This window comes from Quercus suber, unplaced genomic scaffold, assembly GCF_002906115.3.
Source record: "Quercus suber isolate HL8 unplaced genomic scaffold, Cork oak 2.0 scaffold_32, whole genome shotgun sequence".
NCBI classification, from domain to species: Eukaryota; Viridiplantae; Streptophyta; class Magnoliopsida; order Fagales; family Fagaceae; genus Quercus; species Quercus suber.
The window spans coordinates 1891126-1905615 of record NW_027069497.1 but is presented as its reverse complement, the minus strand read 5'-3'; positions in this window follow the sequence as shown (position 1 = coordinate 1905615).

Here is a 14490-nt window from a genome sequence, read left to right as displayed (position 1 = left end):
GAACAGTTTCAAGTTGACAAATGACTTGTGTGAATCATGTGGGAGCAGCACTAACGGAACCTACACAATTTACACTAGCACATCATTTTAACAGCAATGATCCAATCAATGGCATTTGCTTCTGCAGATTGCGTGAGAAGACACTCGTTTGACATGTACTAATTAATGAGCATATTAGTAGCTGCTGTGCAGGTTTTTCCGGTTTTCAGTTGTGAGATGTACCAAGATATGTTAGGAGTAGTAAGACAAAAACTCTGGACTCAAACCAAGTTCTGATACCACTATATTGGCTATGAAATAAGTGGGTGCGAAGACTTTGATGAGTTCTAAAATTTTGCTATCAAAACCAAACTTTTCTAAGGGGACATAAACCATTTTTCCTGAACAAGGGGAAGAGAATTATTCAACCAAAGGCGTCTTGGGGTTTGGCAATAGCTGTTGTACGATTGATTGCTTAATTATCCTAGAATTTATTGCCACGGACTAAGAAATGGGCTATAAATTTATTCTTTAAATCCGGTTAACACATTCTTATAGGGTATTTGCAAAAGAACTATTTTAAGAAAGTTTTTATACCATTTTTATGAAAAATATAAAGATACAATTAAAAAAAGTTATTATTTTCTTTTCACATAAAAAGTTTTTAAAAATATTTCTTAAACGATTAGTCTTAGGGCATTCGTTATTTTTTTCCTTTCTTCTTTTACCATCTTCAATTCAGTTTTGATTTTTCTAAATACATGAATATTATTTTCAAACATTTAATTCCCCCTGTCTATCATGCATCCAGCAAGAAAACATGCAAGTAAATGACGAAAAAAGACATAAATTTAAAATGCATTATAACATTCAACAAACGTTAAGTTTTAACTTTTATCACTATAAAATGGACAATTTGTATATGGTCTATAGATAGAATAAGATTTGAATAGAACAATACAACAAAAATTTACTAATAGAGAGAATTTTAAACTCATGTTGTTGCTTTTTTCTTTTGGCTTCTTATTAGTCTCATTCTATCCTTTCTCTTTACATGGGAGAATGAATAGAGTCGGACTTATGAGAAGCCATAAAAAAGTTTTGAATTGTTATGACTGGTAAGGTTTTCAAGTCTTCAATAAAAGTCGCGACACTCCGTATATGGTGATTGAGGTGAAGGTATAAATATTTCTCTCAATGTCAATGATATGTCCTTTGTGACAGAAATGATGAAGAGAGGTTGGTAGAAGGTTCTTCTTTGGGCAAATACTTTCGCTTTCTCTACAAGGTTGGATTGGATTAAATGAGCTCTTTCAAGGTCTATGTACTATTTTCACACTCTCTAGCCCTATCCAACATGCACAGAGTGTGTGTGTTGGCATATATAATAAAGCTAGGAAAGCATTTATCAAGTAAAAATAGAACATCTTGTCTGCATGCCAGTCACGAGTACGACCAGTCGACTAGGCAAGTTGCGAAGAGGTAGCAACGGGCTTTCTTAGACAGCCCTCATTCTTGTATGCCACGTGTCATCTCGTGAGTTGGCAGTTCGCATAAGACAGTTTTGACCACAGTTTGACTAAGCTCAAGTACTTTCTACCTAAATAAGCATTAGTCTAGAAAAACACATTAAAATTAGAGAAATAAATACATAAACTTTGTCACTGAATTAAGCCAATAAAACAAGGACTTGGAGAATTGATGCCAGTTATTTCGAGCTGCAAAGTTGTTGAGGCACGATAAATGCGGATATAATCACAATTCTATAAAGCTACCAGTACCATTGCCTAAAAGCTAGGCAAGGGTGGTGCAATGAGACCACAGCGATGATCACCGTGAGTTAGTTCCTATCCAAATGGAGGCGATATGTTGTGGTTGATAACTTCAATCTGCTTTAGTCTTTACGTTGTGGANTAGTGCATAAGCATATATACAGTAAACAATAAATGTAAAGCACAAAGAGAGTAAGGGAAGAGAGATGTAAACAACGAGATAATACCGAGACGTGTTATCAAAGAGGAAACTGAAGTACTTGGCAAAAAACCTCTCCGCGGCCCTCCAAGCCAAAACGATCCATTAGTGAATAAAGTTGGAGTACAAGAATATCAAAAGGACCTTCCAAGCCTAATCTACCTAAACGGTTTTAGACCCCTTAAAACACACAGATTGCGTAGCCTAGATTAATTAGCCAAGTTGTTACTTAGTCAAATTAAGCAATTCTAGGTTAAAACAATCTAAACAATCATATCAAGATATAATGCAGCGGAAAATAAATAACACAAGATATGATCACCCAGGAAACCACACGGTAAAAACCTGGGGAGGATTTGACCCACCGATCCTCAAGGCTAACCTGAATTCACTATGAAAGAATTGAAGTTCGTACAAAAGGACTACAAGCTCCCCGCTCGACTTCCTAATGCTACCCACCAGTAGAACTTCCTGACACGACCACGCGCAGGCTCCGAATCCACGGACTACTTCTTTCTTGAATTCCTCAATCAGCTACAAGCTCCCCGCTTGCTTTTCTTTTAATCTCCAATGGTTGCAACAGTAATGATCTTCAAGATGTTGAAATAATCTCCACCATGAAAACCCTAAGTTTTGTGTAAAGGAAAGCTCCTCAAAGATCTCACACGAGATTCACACAAAACAGCAATGTATGAGCAACAATACAATATGGACAACCTTCAAAAACGTGGCTAGGGTTTTATTTATATACCTAGGGTAAAACATAAAACCCTAAACGTTTAATGAAGTAGGGCTGAGTTGGAAATTCTGCAGAAAATTCAACCTGTGCGATTTTCGATCGATCGAGTCTATTCTTCGATCGATCGAGCCAGGCCGAGAGTCCCAAGTACTTCTGCAGCCACTCGATTCCAACTTTACAATATTAAACCAACTTTGAGCAAGTCTAAATAAAACTAAATACAATGTTTTGATCATGGTTTGCCAACATTACAAATTAGAGTTCTAAATACATAAAATCCTAAGACCTTAGAACCTAACAAACTCCCCCTTTGGCAATCCATGACAAAACCCTAATTAACAGCTCAAAGTTTTACAAATAAAAAGCCCTTTACAAAGATAATGCTCATAAAATTCAATTCAGCCTAACTACTATCCATAGTTGCAAGTGTAGACAGCAGCTTAGTTGAATCAACCTGTATAATCCTGAAATATTCAACAAACGCATAAACGCATGTGTGACAGTAAAGAGTAAAACAACAGGTATAACATTCTTGTAAGATCCACACAACACAAAATAAAGACATATATGAATGAACAAGTCATAAATATAAATCAATACGCAGTGAATCATAAAGCAACAAGAATCAATAAAAAATAGCATGTATATCAATCAATGTTACTCCCCCTAACATGAATATCCCAAAAAAATGATATACAAAGTGAAGCACATAGATACAATCTAAAAACTCCACAAGCTCCTCTAAAACAAAAAAAAAAATCCCCCCTAACAACAAAAACACTACTACAAGTCAAAAACTCCACTCCCCCTTTTTGTGACGGAATGCCAAAGGGCAATCACAAGTCGCCATCAAAAGGAGGTGGTGAGGGTGAATGAAGACTGCAAGATCAGCTCGGAGAGCACGCATCTCATCCAGCAAGTCCACCAAAATCTGACCATGAGCCTGCTGAACAGTCATGACAGTCTCCAAAGTACGACGAACATCAAAGTCGGCCGAAGGAGGTGGAGGAACATCAGCAGCAGCATCATCATCACCAACAGGAATAGGAATATCCTCACCAGCCACACCTGCAGAAGAAGAAGGAGGAGGTGCACTACTAGAGGGCTCAGATCTAGGGTGTTTAGAACCAGCTCGAAGATGAGCGGCCCTCTGTCTAAGAAAAGACGCACCTAAAGGTCCTATCACATGGACGGGCTCAGAGGAAGGAAAGTCATCAAGACCAAGAAAGAGAAGAATCCTATGAATGAAAATAGGATGAACAAGAGCATGAGCAGTAGATGAACTCCTATAGACTTCATTCAAAGAACGAAGAAAAAGATGGGGAACACTAATAGGAGCATCAGTAACAAGAGCGTACAGAAAAGACACACCTCTCAAGAGGAATGGTGTGAACATGGGAAATAGGTCAGATCGAATGACAAGCTATCCGAAAGAACAGATAGTGCAACCCAGAGAGCTCAGCAGAAGTGATCCGAGGATCAGAACCCCACTGGACAGTAGTACCAGTGACGTATGACAAAACATCGCTAATCTCGGGAGACTCATCATAAGGATAGACAGGATGCTGGACCAATGGTACCCCTAGAGCATCAGCCACTACCCGAGGAGTAATGGTGTACTCTACGCCTCGTATCCAACTCTTAACTAGAGTGTGGAATCATAGACGCGATAAGAGAGTAGATCCGGTTTCATTGTGTTACACTTACTCTTATTCCTCACTTAGTTAAATAGGATAAAAGCAGTTTAGCAGTTAGTTTAAAATTGGAAGTCTAAATAAGCTATAGTATTTTACAATATCGAGCTTTCAAGATTAAGTGATGAATCACTGGCTGAATTATTTAAAATTTTAAGCTTTATACCACTAAAGTACCTTCTTCTTCTTCTTCTTCTTATTGTTGTTGTTATTGTTATTGATATGTTTGGAACTCAAATCGGTCAGTTACAGAATATTAGCCCTATGTGTCACCTTCCTCGTGTTCTTATATATCAACCTTATCAATGCCACTTATGTACAAACAAGCAACACCAATTAATTAGACTACTATTGACTGTGTGAACAGTTTCAAGTTGACAAATGACTTGTGTGAATCATGTGGGAGCAGCACTAACGGAACCTACACAATTTACACTAGCACATCATTTTAAGAGCAATGATCCAATCAATGGCATTTGCTTCTGCAGATTGCGTGAGAAGACACTTGTTTGACATGTACTAATTAATGAGCATATTAGTAGCTGCTGTGCAGGTTTTTCCGGTTTTCAGTTGTGAGATGTACCAAGATATGTTAGGAGTAGTAAGACAAAAACTCTGGACTCAAACCAAGTTCTGATACCACTATATTGGCTATGAAATAAGTGGGTGCGAAGACTTTGATGAGTTCTAAAATTTTGCTATTAAAACCAAACTCTTCTAAGGGGACATAACCATTTTTCCTGAACAAGGGGAAGAGAATTATTCAACCAAAGGCGTCTTGGGGTTTGGCAATAGCTGTTGTACGATTGATTGCTTAATTATCCTAGAATTTATTGCCACGGACTAAGAAATGGGCTATAAATTTATTCTTTAAATCCGGTTAACACATTCTTATAGGGTATTTGCAAAAGAACTATTTTAAGAAAGTTTTTATACCATTTTTATGAAAAATATAAAGATACAATTAAAAAAAGTTATTATTTTCTTTCACATAAAAAGTTTTTAAAAATATTTCTTAAACGATTAGTCTTAGGGCATTCGTTAATTTTTTCCTTTCTTCTTTTACCATCTTCAATTCAGTTTTGATTTTTCTAAATACATGAATATTATTTTCAAACATTTAATTCCCCCTGTCTATCATGCATCCAGCAAGAAAACATGCAAGTAAATGACGAAAAAAGACATAAATTTAAAATGCATTATAACATTCAACAAACGTTAAGTTTTAACTTTTATCACTATAAATGGACAATTTGTATATGGTCTATAGATAGAATAAGATTTGAATAGAACAATACAACAAAAATTTACTAATAGAGAGAATTTTAAACTCATGTTGTTGCTTTTTTCTTTGGGCTTCTTATTAGTCTCATTCTATCCTTTCTCTTTACATGGGAGAATGAATAGAGTCGGACTTATGAGAAGCCATAAAAAAGTTTTGAATTGTTATGACTGGTAAGGTTGCAAGTCTTCAATAAAACTCGCGACACTCCGTATATGGTGATTGAGGTGAAGGTATAAATATTTCTCTCAATGTCAATGATATGTCATTTGTGACAGAAATGATGAAGAGAGGTTGGTAGAAGGTTCTTCTTTGGGCAAATACTTTCGCTTTCTCTACAAAGTTGGATTGGATTAAATGAGCTCTTTCAAGCTCTATGTACTAATTTCACACTCTCTAGCCCTATCCAACATGCACAGAGTGTGTGTGTTGGCATATATAATAAAGCTAGGAAAGCATTTATCAAGTAAAAATAGAACATCTTGTCTGCATGCCAGTCACGAGTACGACCTATCTTCAATTCAGTTTTGATTTTTCTAAATACATGAATATTATTTTCAAACATTTAATTCCCCCTGTCTATCATGCATCCAGCAAGAAAACATGCAAGTAAATGACGAAAAAAGACATAAATTTAAAATGCATTATAACATTCAACAAACGTTAAGTTTTAACTTTTATCACTATAAATGTACAATTTGTATATGGTCTATAGATAGAATAAGATTTGAATAGAACAATACAACAAAAATTTACTAATGGAGAGAATTTTAAACTCATGTTGTTGCTTCTTTCTTTTGGCTTCTTATTAGTCTCATTCTTTCCTTTCTCTTTACATGGGAGAATGAATAGAGTCAGACTTATGAGAAGCCATAAAAAAGTTTTGAATTTGTTATGACTGGTAAGGTTTTCAAGTCTTGAATAAAACTCGCAACACTCCGTATATGGTGATTGAGGTGAAGGTACAAATATTTCTCTCAATGTCAATGATATGTCAGTTGTGAGAGAAATGATGAAGAGAGGTTGGTAGAAGGTTCTTCTCTGGGCAAATACTTTCGCTTTCTCTACAAGGTTGGATTGGATTAAATGAGCTCTTTCAAGGTATATATACTAATTTCACACTCTCTAGCCTTATCCAACAAGCAGATCGAGAGTGTGAGTGTTGGCATATATAATAAAGCTAGGAAAGCATTTATCAAGAAAAAATAGAACATCTTGTCTGCATGCCAGTCACGACCAGTCGACTAGGCAAGTTGCGAAGAGGTAGCAACGGGCTTTCTTAGACAGCCCTCATTCTTGTATGCCACGTGTCATCTCGTGAGTGGGCAGTTCGCATAAGGCAGTTTTGACCACAGTTTGACCAAGCTGAAGTACTTTCTACCTAAATAAGCTTTAGTCCTAGAGAAACACATTATAATTAGAGAAATAAATACATATACTTTGTCACTGAATTAAGCCAATAAAGCAAGGACTAGGAGAATTGATGCCAGTTATTTCGAGCTGCAAAGTTGTTGAGGCACGATAAATGCGGATATAATCACAATTCTATAAAGCTACCAGTCCCATTGCCTAAAAGCTAGGCAAGGGTGGTGCAATGAGACCACAGCGATGATCACCGTGAGTTAGGTCCTATCCAAATGGAGGCGATATGTTGTGGTTGATAACTTCAATCTGCTTTAGTCTTTACGTTGTGGAGATATGTTCAGACTCCCTGTAATAGCATCTATATTTTTAAAATTAAAATGACAAATGTTATGTATAATACCTTAAATGTTATTTTTTAGGTTTGTTTTACTTTTGAGATTCTGCTATGTGACCATTTAACTAAAAAAAAAAACTTTCATCCCCGAAAAAAATGCCACTTGACAAAATTTTAAGAGAAGAATTTAAGGAACAGAACCTAACTACTCTACCTAAGTTTTATCATTTTCAAAAAATGGGAGAAGAAAGGGGCTGTAATTTTCATTTTCTTATTTATTCATATGGTCCTAAACTTTTCCAAATACGTACATGAATATCTTTTTCAAACATAATGACAACTTTCCACTTGTCTATCCTGTATTCAACTAGATAACCTGCAAGTAAATGACAAAAAGGCACATAAGTTAAAATGCATAGGAACATACAAGCATTGATTTTTAACACTATAAATGTACAGCCAGGCTTTAACATAGATGGTCAATACTCAATAGATGGTATAGGAATCTGAACAGAACAACACAACAAAGTTCACTCATGGAAAGAAAGCACTTTGAGCTCGTATTCTTGCTCTTCCTTCTCTTGGGTTCTCGTAAGTCTCTTTTTCTCTATTCTTTTTACATTTTTAGTTCATTATGTCAAATATTTAAAATCCCCATTGTCCGAAAGGTCTCAAATAAGCTATCTAATTCCGACCCAAAAGCTTGTAGTTGGTTAGTTGCAAGCTTCCTTCCAAGTAGTTAATTTAATGTATTTTTACCAAAAGTAATCTTAAGGAACCAGGATTTTTTTTTTTTTTTTAAATTGTTAATATAGTAAGTTATGATTGGAGCAATATTACTTTTAAATGAATTCTCAACCTTGTTAAGTTAATAATAACAATAAATATATATATATATATATATATATATATCAATAGAAAAAGGCCACTTTAATTATTGATTGTGAAAAAAAAATGTGGCACTAAATTAATTGTTTTGTCAAACCAATCAACAGTTGCTTTTGCTACGAAAAACAACAAAAGAGTTGCAAAAAGGTTATCAAAGGGGCCTAATTTCTTCAATAATTTTCAAAAGAAAAATTAGGCTCATAGTATATAGGTAATGATTGATACAAAGTTAAACTACTTCATTATACTTCTAACACATGTACTTGATACTTGCAACTACAGAAGAGACAGTGATTCACACCGAAGCAAGAAGACAATGTCGTGGTTGCAGCCAAAAATTCCTTGGTTCACGCATCAATGATAGTGATTGTACCACAGCTTGCCGAAATGAAGATTACCTTTGGGGCACTGTCATAGGAATCCAACCCCTATATGCGAGTGCCTCAATCCTTGTTGATTATTGTAATTTGTAACCAAGTAGTAACTGTAAAAGATCTAGGTTGCCTCTGCCTTTTAGTCGCGGTAGTAGCTTTAATATATTAATGATGTAAGGTTGAATTTAATCAACCATCTAATTGGCTTTATTTCGTGATCAATTTGCTTGTAATTTAGCACTTAGTAACCCTGTATTTAGGTGGGCAAATTGTAAGGGTAGTGTGTGAGAAGATGTGATGAAAAACTCAAGAGTATGCAAGAAAAACAGAGGTTCGCGGCTAGGGCTCGCGGGTGGATCATGACTGGCAAGCCGCCAAAAGCTGGCACGTGAGAGGCACACTGGAAAGCTGAAGGGTCGCACCAGTTGTCACGCTACAGGAAAAAAGTCCCAAGCTAGCCAGGCCGTTACGACGCGACTTGAACTCGCGACTTGGACAAGCCGCGAGACCAAGTCGCCAATTTGCCCTGTTTGGCAAAAACTAACGTTTTGCATTCCCTTCTCACCCTACTATATATACACCCTTATACCCATCATATTGAGAGAGCTTCCAGAGAGAATTTTGTGAGAGAAAACCTTAGAGAAAAACAAGATTGCCTCATCCCCAATCTTCATCTAAGAGACTCTACAAATTCCTCTACTCTCTTCCTCTCTATTGTCATACCCTTGAGAGGTTATTTACCAAACCCTTATCTCACCACACCCATATCTGTGAGAATGTTCATTTGGTACTTAGGGAAGCAGTTTGGGAAGGAACCAATATACATTGGTTGATGCTATGGTCAAGTAGCGGAATTTGGGAAGCTAAAGAAGAAATAGGTTCGGCGTAACCTCGTTGGAGGAAGAAGCTTGAAAGGCTTAGGTACTTGGGTAGATTAGGCTTGGAGGGTCTTCTGCTATTCATGAATCTCAACTATATTCTTTAGTGGATTTTATCACCGCTTGGAGGGCGGCGAAGGGGTTTTACGCCGAAGACTTCAGTTTCCTCTTCGATAACACATCTTGTGTTGTCCGTGTGTTTGCATCTCTCTTTCCTTTATCTTTGCCTTATATTTACTGTTGTGGATGTGTTTATATTTGGCTTAGATTGTTTTATCAATTCTGTTGTAAGCTTGTTATCATATTCCGCACATTAATTGTTTGATATAAAGCTTGAATTGGTATTTTTGTAATTTGGGAGTCTAAACGTTCAAGGGTGTTTCGTACCCATTTTGAATAATTGAGATAGGTCACATTATCTAGTGCTAGTTGTGTATGCCTTGATTGAATTGATCATTGAAGCTTCACATTAGACTAAGGACTATCTCATTTTTGATATCCACACACAACACACAAGTCTATGTTCAGTGAATGCCATATTCATTTGTGTGATTGTACTTGATTAAATGTGGTTTCACATGCTCAATCTTTGTTGGTCAAACACAAAAACATTTTTGAGTGTTTTGTTTTGTTTTTGGAAAGTACTTTACTTTTACAAAAATGTAAATTTTTTTTCAAAAACTGTGTTGCCCTGTTTTGGCGACTAAGTCGCGGGTTGGCCTAGTCGCAAGTCTCAGTCGTGAGCTCACTCAGAGATTTTTTGCGGCTTACTGGCGAGTCAGTATTCTAGTCGCGAAAAAGACTTAGAAATTTTTTTAAAATTTGAGTTTTGCTCTTTTCGCGGCTCATTTTGACGGCTTGTTCACGGGTGAAAAGTCCAATCGCGAGGGTTACTCAGAGATTTTCACGACTCAGATCGTGACTCCTTCGCAGGTAAACCTTCCAGTCGCGAAAAACACTTAGAAGATTTTTCTAGAATCTTACCTTCACTGTGTTTCGCGGCTTACCCTGGTGACTTACTGGCAACTTGGTTAAGTTGCGAAAAACGCGTGTTTCGCGTTTTAAAGACATTTTTTCAATTTTCTCTCGAATTTCAGTTACTGTTCATTGTCTTCTTCACTTTCTCTCTCAAACCGTTCGTTTCTCACTGAAAAATCTTTCATCTCTGCATCATTTCTGCATAAATCTTCAAGAAAAAGGTATGAGTTTTCTTATTTTTCACTCCAATTTCATGATTTAAGTAAAATGTTCTTGAATCTATGTGTTTTACTGATTGGATTGTTATTTGGGTATTCCAAACATATTTATGTTTAAAAATGATGTTTTGGTGGTTTGGTTTGTTCCCTCTTGGTTATGACTAGTTTCTTGAGTTTGCTCCATTATGGGTTTTCATGCTTTCACCTTCTCATTCATGATCTAAAATTTGATATTTGAATGTTTATATCCATTGGGTATACAGTTTTTGGTATCTCTGTGATGTTTCCTTAAATGAAAAATTTGAGTTTGCCATGTGTATGACCTTATGTCTATGTGGTTCAATCTGTTCTGTGTGTGTACTACCACATCTTGTGTGTGGCTCTGCCTCTAGGGATTCTCTTGCACATTCCATGTTCATTTGATCAAGTATCAGTGACATTTGCTTTCATCTATCTATATGAAAGTTTCATCTTTACAGACTGAACTTGTTTGATCTGTGCTTATTATGTGATGCCTTATTTCTTTGTTATCAACTATTCTTGGTTTGTGTTTTGCCCAACACTCTGTTCTTCCTTATAACTACATGGTTACTAATTTGAGTATACTTCCACATATTGTGTTGTGCCCTTGTTGTGGACTTTTCTGAGTGTTTACAGATGGCTTCCACATCCTCTAAAAAGAAGACTCCTGCTAAGAAGGCTGATAAAAGATTGAAAATGGACAACAACCTGTTTAGATCAGTTAAGCATTTTGAGAGATACAGAGATTCCTTCATAAAAGGAACAATTATCCATGAGAGATTTGTGGATTTACATGACTTGAGGGATACATTCATTCCAAAATGCTTTGAAGGAAGAGGCTGGGAGAAACTTCTGGGTGACTTATCTTTAGTGTGTGAACCACTAATCAGAGAATTCTATTCAAATGTTGTGATAAAGGAAGAGGAGTTGAGTTGTTGGGTGAGGAGAAAGGAGTTTACCTTAGATGCTCATGACATTGATAAGGTTTTAGGACTGGAGGGGTTAGAAGAGTATGAATTCACTAACTACAAGGACAGAATGGTCTCTCTAGAAACTATCCAGAAAAAGATTGGTGGGGTTTTAGAAAAGAGATGTCTCAACACTTCTAACTTTCCTAAAGATATGAGGTGTTTAACAACAATAATGATGTACAATCTGTACCCTATAAGGAAGATGACTACAATGACGAATGCCAGAGTTATCTTTCTTATGGATCTTAAGGAAAACACCTTTATTGACATCAGTTCCCACATTTTTGATACTATAATGGATGAAACTGAAACCAACTCGAGGCCTAAGTTAGTGTTTCCAAGTCTTCTCATGAGAATTTTCAAAGAAAAGGGTGTTGTAATCCCACAAGATATCAGTCCCATGCCTCCTCTATCAGCCATCAACAGATTTACTCTCATACGGATACCGAGTCGTCTTCTAGGTGAAGAAGAAGAGGGTGTCCATGAAGAAGGTGATCCTATGGAGACTGAAGCAGAAGGTGCAGGACCAGTTTCCACACCTAGAGTAATAGTCAAGAGGAGCAGACCTTCTAGCTCATCACCTGTACCTCCTGATACCTTTCAGATCATCTTGGAAAGACTTGATACAATCCGCGATGTTCAGAATCAACAGACTGAGAGGATGACAGTAATGCAGGACCAGCTTGATGTACTCTCTGCCAATTTTAATAGCATTCATACCAGCTAGAATCACTGACCCTTTGGCCATTCCGGTCAAAAAAGGGGGAGAATTTTTGGGGCAGCTTTTGAGGGGAAGTGCTCGTTTTGAGGGGGAGTTTAAATATGTTTTTTTCTAAGTTTGATACACTAGTTTTAGTCTGTTTTAAAACTCTCAACATGTGAATCTTTAGTGTTTACTTATATAGTATGATGTTATTCAGTTTCAGCACTATATGTTGTGTTTTGTACCCATTGTTGCTTTTGTAAGCTTTGAGGGTTGTTTCTTGTACTTATGCACTTTTTGTAGGCTTTTATGGTTTGTGCCATGTATTTGCAAAACTTTGCATATGCAGCCTTTGTGCTTTGTACTTTGGTACTTATTAATGCCTTGCATTATCATAAGTACAACACTATTGTGCCCGTGTAGGATTGTTCCTAGATGCATATATGTTTGTATGCATTGGTTGAGTGTTGGACTTGCAAATGATACTCTTCAATTGAGTTTATCATTTTTGCATGTCCGGATGGTCATTCCTTGTGTGAATGAACATAGTAATCACTTTTGCTTAAGTGACTTCTGTTGTTGATCTTGCCATGAATTATTGCATTTAGGCTTATGTTCATTTTTGCTTGATCATGCTTATTTTGCTCCATATGCACATTAAGTTTTCTGCATACAATGATATTGCAATGTTATTGTGTTTCAGGAGTTAATTATTCATATGTTCAAGAGCTTTACAAAATCTAGAGTTAGGTGTGAGTGAGTTTTCCAACTATTCCCAACTCACGTTTAAGTCTAGAGTCTGTTGTAGGGTTTTGTCACGGAATAGCCAAAGGGGGAGATTGTAAGGTTGAATTTAATCAACCATCTAATTGGCTTTATTCTGTGACCAATTTGCTTGTAATTTAGCACTTAGTAACCCTGTATTTAGGTGGGAAAATTGTAAGGGTAGTGTGTGAGAAGATGTGATGAAAAGCTCAAGAGTATGCAAGAAAAACAGAGGTTCGCGGTTAGGGCTCTCGACTGGCAAGCCGCCAAAAGCTGGCACGTGAGAGGCACACTAGGAAGCTGAAGGGTCACTCCAGCTGTCACGCTACAGGACAAAAGTCCCAGGCTGGCCAGGCCGTTATGATGCGACTTGAACTCGCGACTTGGACAAGCCGCGAGACCAAGTCGCCAATTTGCCCTGTTTGGCAAAAACTGACGTTTTGCATTCCCTTCTCACCCTACTATATATACACCCTTATACCTATCATATTGAGAGAGTTTCTAGAGAGAATTTTGTGAGAGAAAACCCTAGAGAAAAACAAGATTGCCTCATCCCCAATCTTCATCTAAGAGACTCTTCAAATTCCTCTACTCTCTTCCTCTCCATTGTCATACTCTTGAGAGGTTATTTACCAAACCCTTATCTCACCACACCCACGTCTGTGAGAAGGTTCATTTGGTACTTAGGGAAGCAGTTTGGGAAGGAACCAATATACATTGGTTGATGCTATGGTCAAGTAGCGGAATCCGGGAAGCTAAAGAAGAAATAGGTTCGGCGTAACCTCGCTGGAGCAAGAAGCTTGGAGGGCTTAGATACTTGGGTAGATTAGGCTTGGAGGGTCTTCTGCTGTTCATGTATCCCAACTATATTCTTTAGTGGATTTTATCACCGCTTGGAGGGCGGCGGAGAGGTTTTACACCAAGGACTTCAGTTTCCTCTTCGATAACACATCATGTGTTGTCCGTGTGTTTGCATCTCTCTTTCCTTTATCTTTGCCTTATATTTACTGCTGTGGATGTGTTTATATTTGGCTTAGATTGTTTTATCAATTCTGTTATAAGCTTGTTATCATATTCCACACATTAATTGTTTGATATAAAGCTTGAATTGGTATTTTTGTAATTTGGGAGTCTAAACGTTCAAGGGTGTTTCATACCCATTTTGAACTTTCAAATAAAGATGAACAAGCTTTCTATCTATGAGTGTATACTATTTGAGCTCTTCTTTAGCCTTTCAGTTTCAATTATGAGCTTAGTTATTATTATTATTATTATTCAATAGTCACAATCGGAAGGAGAATTTTATAATGGATACTCTGTTAGAATAACA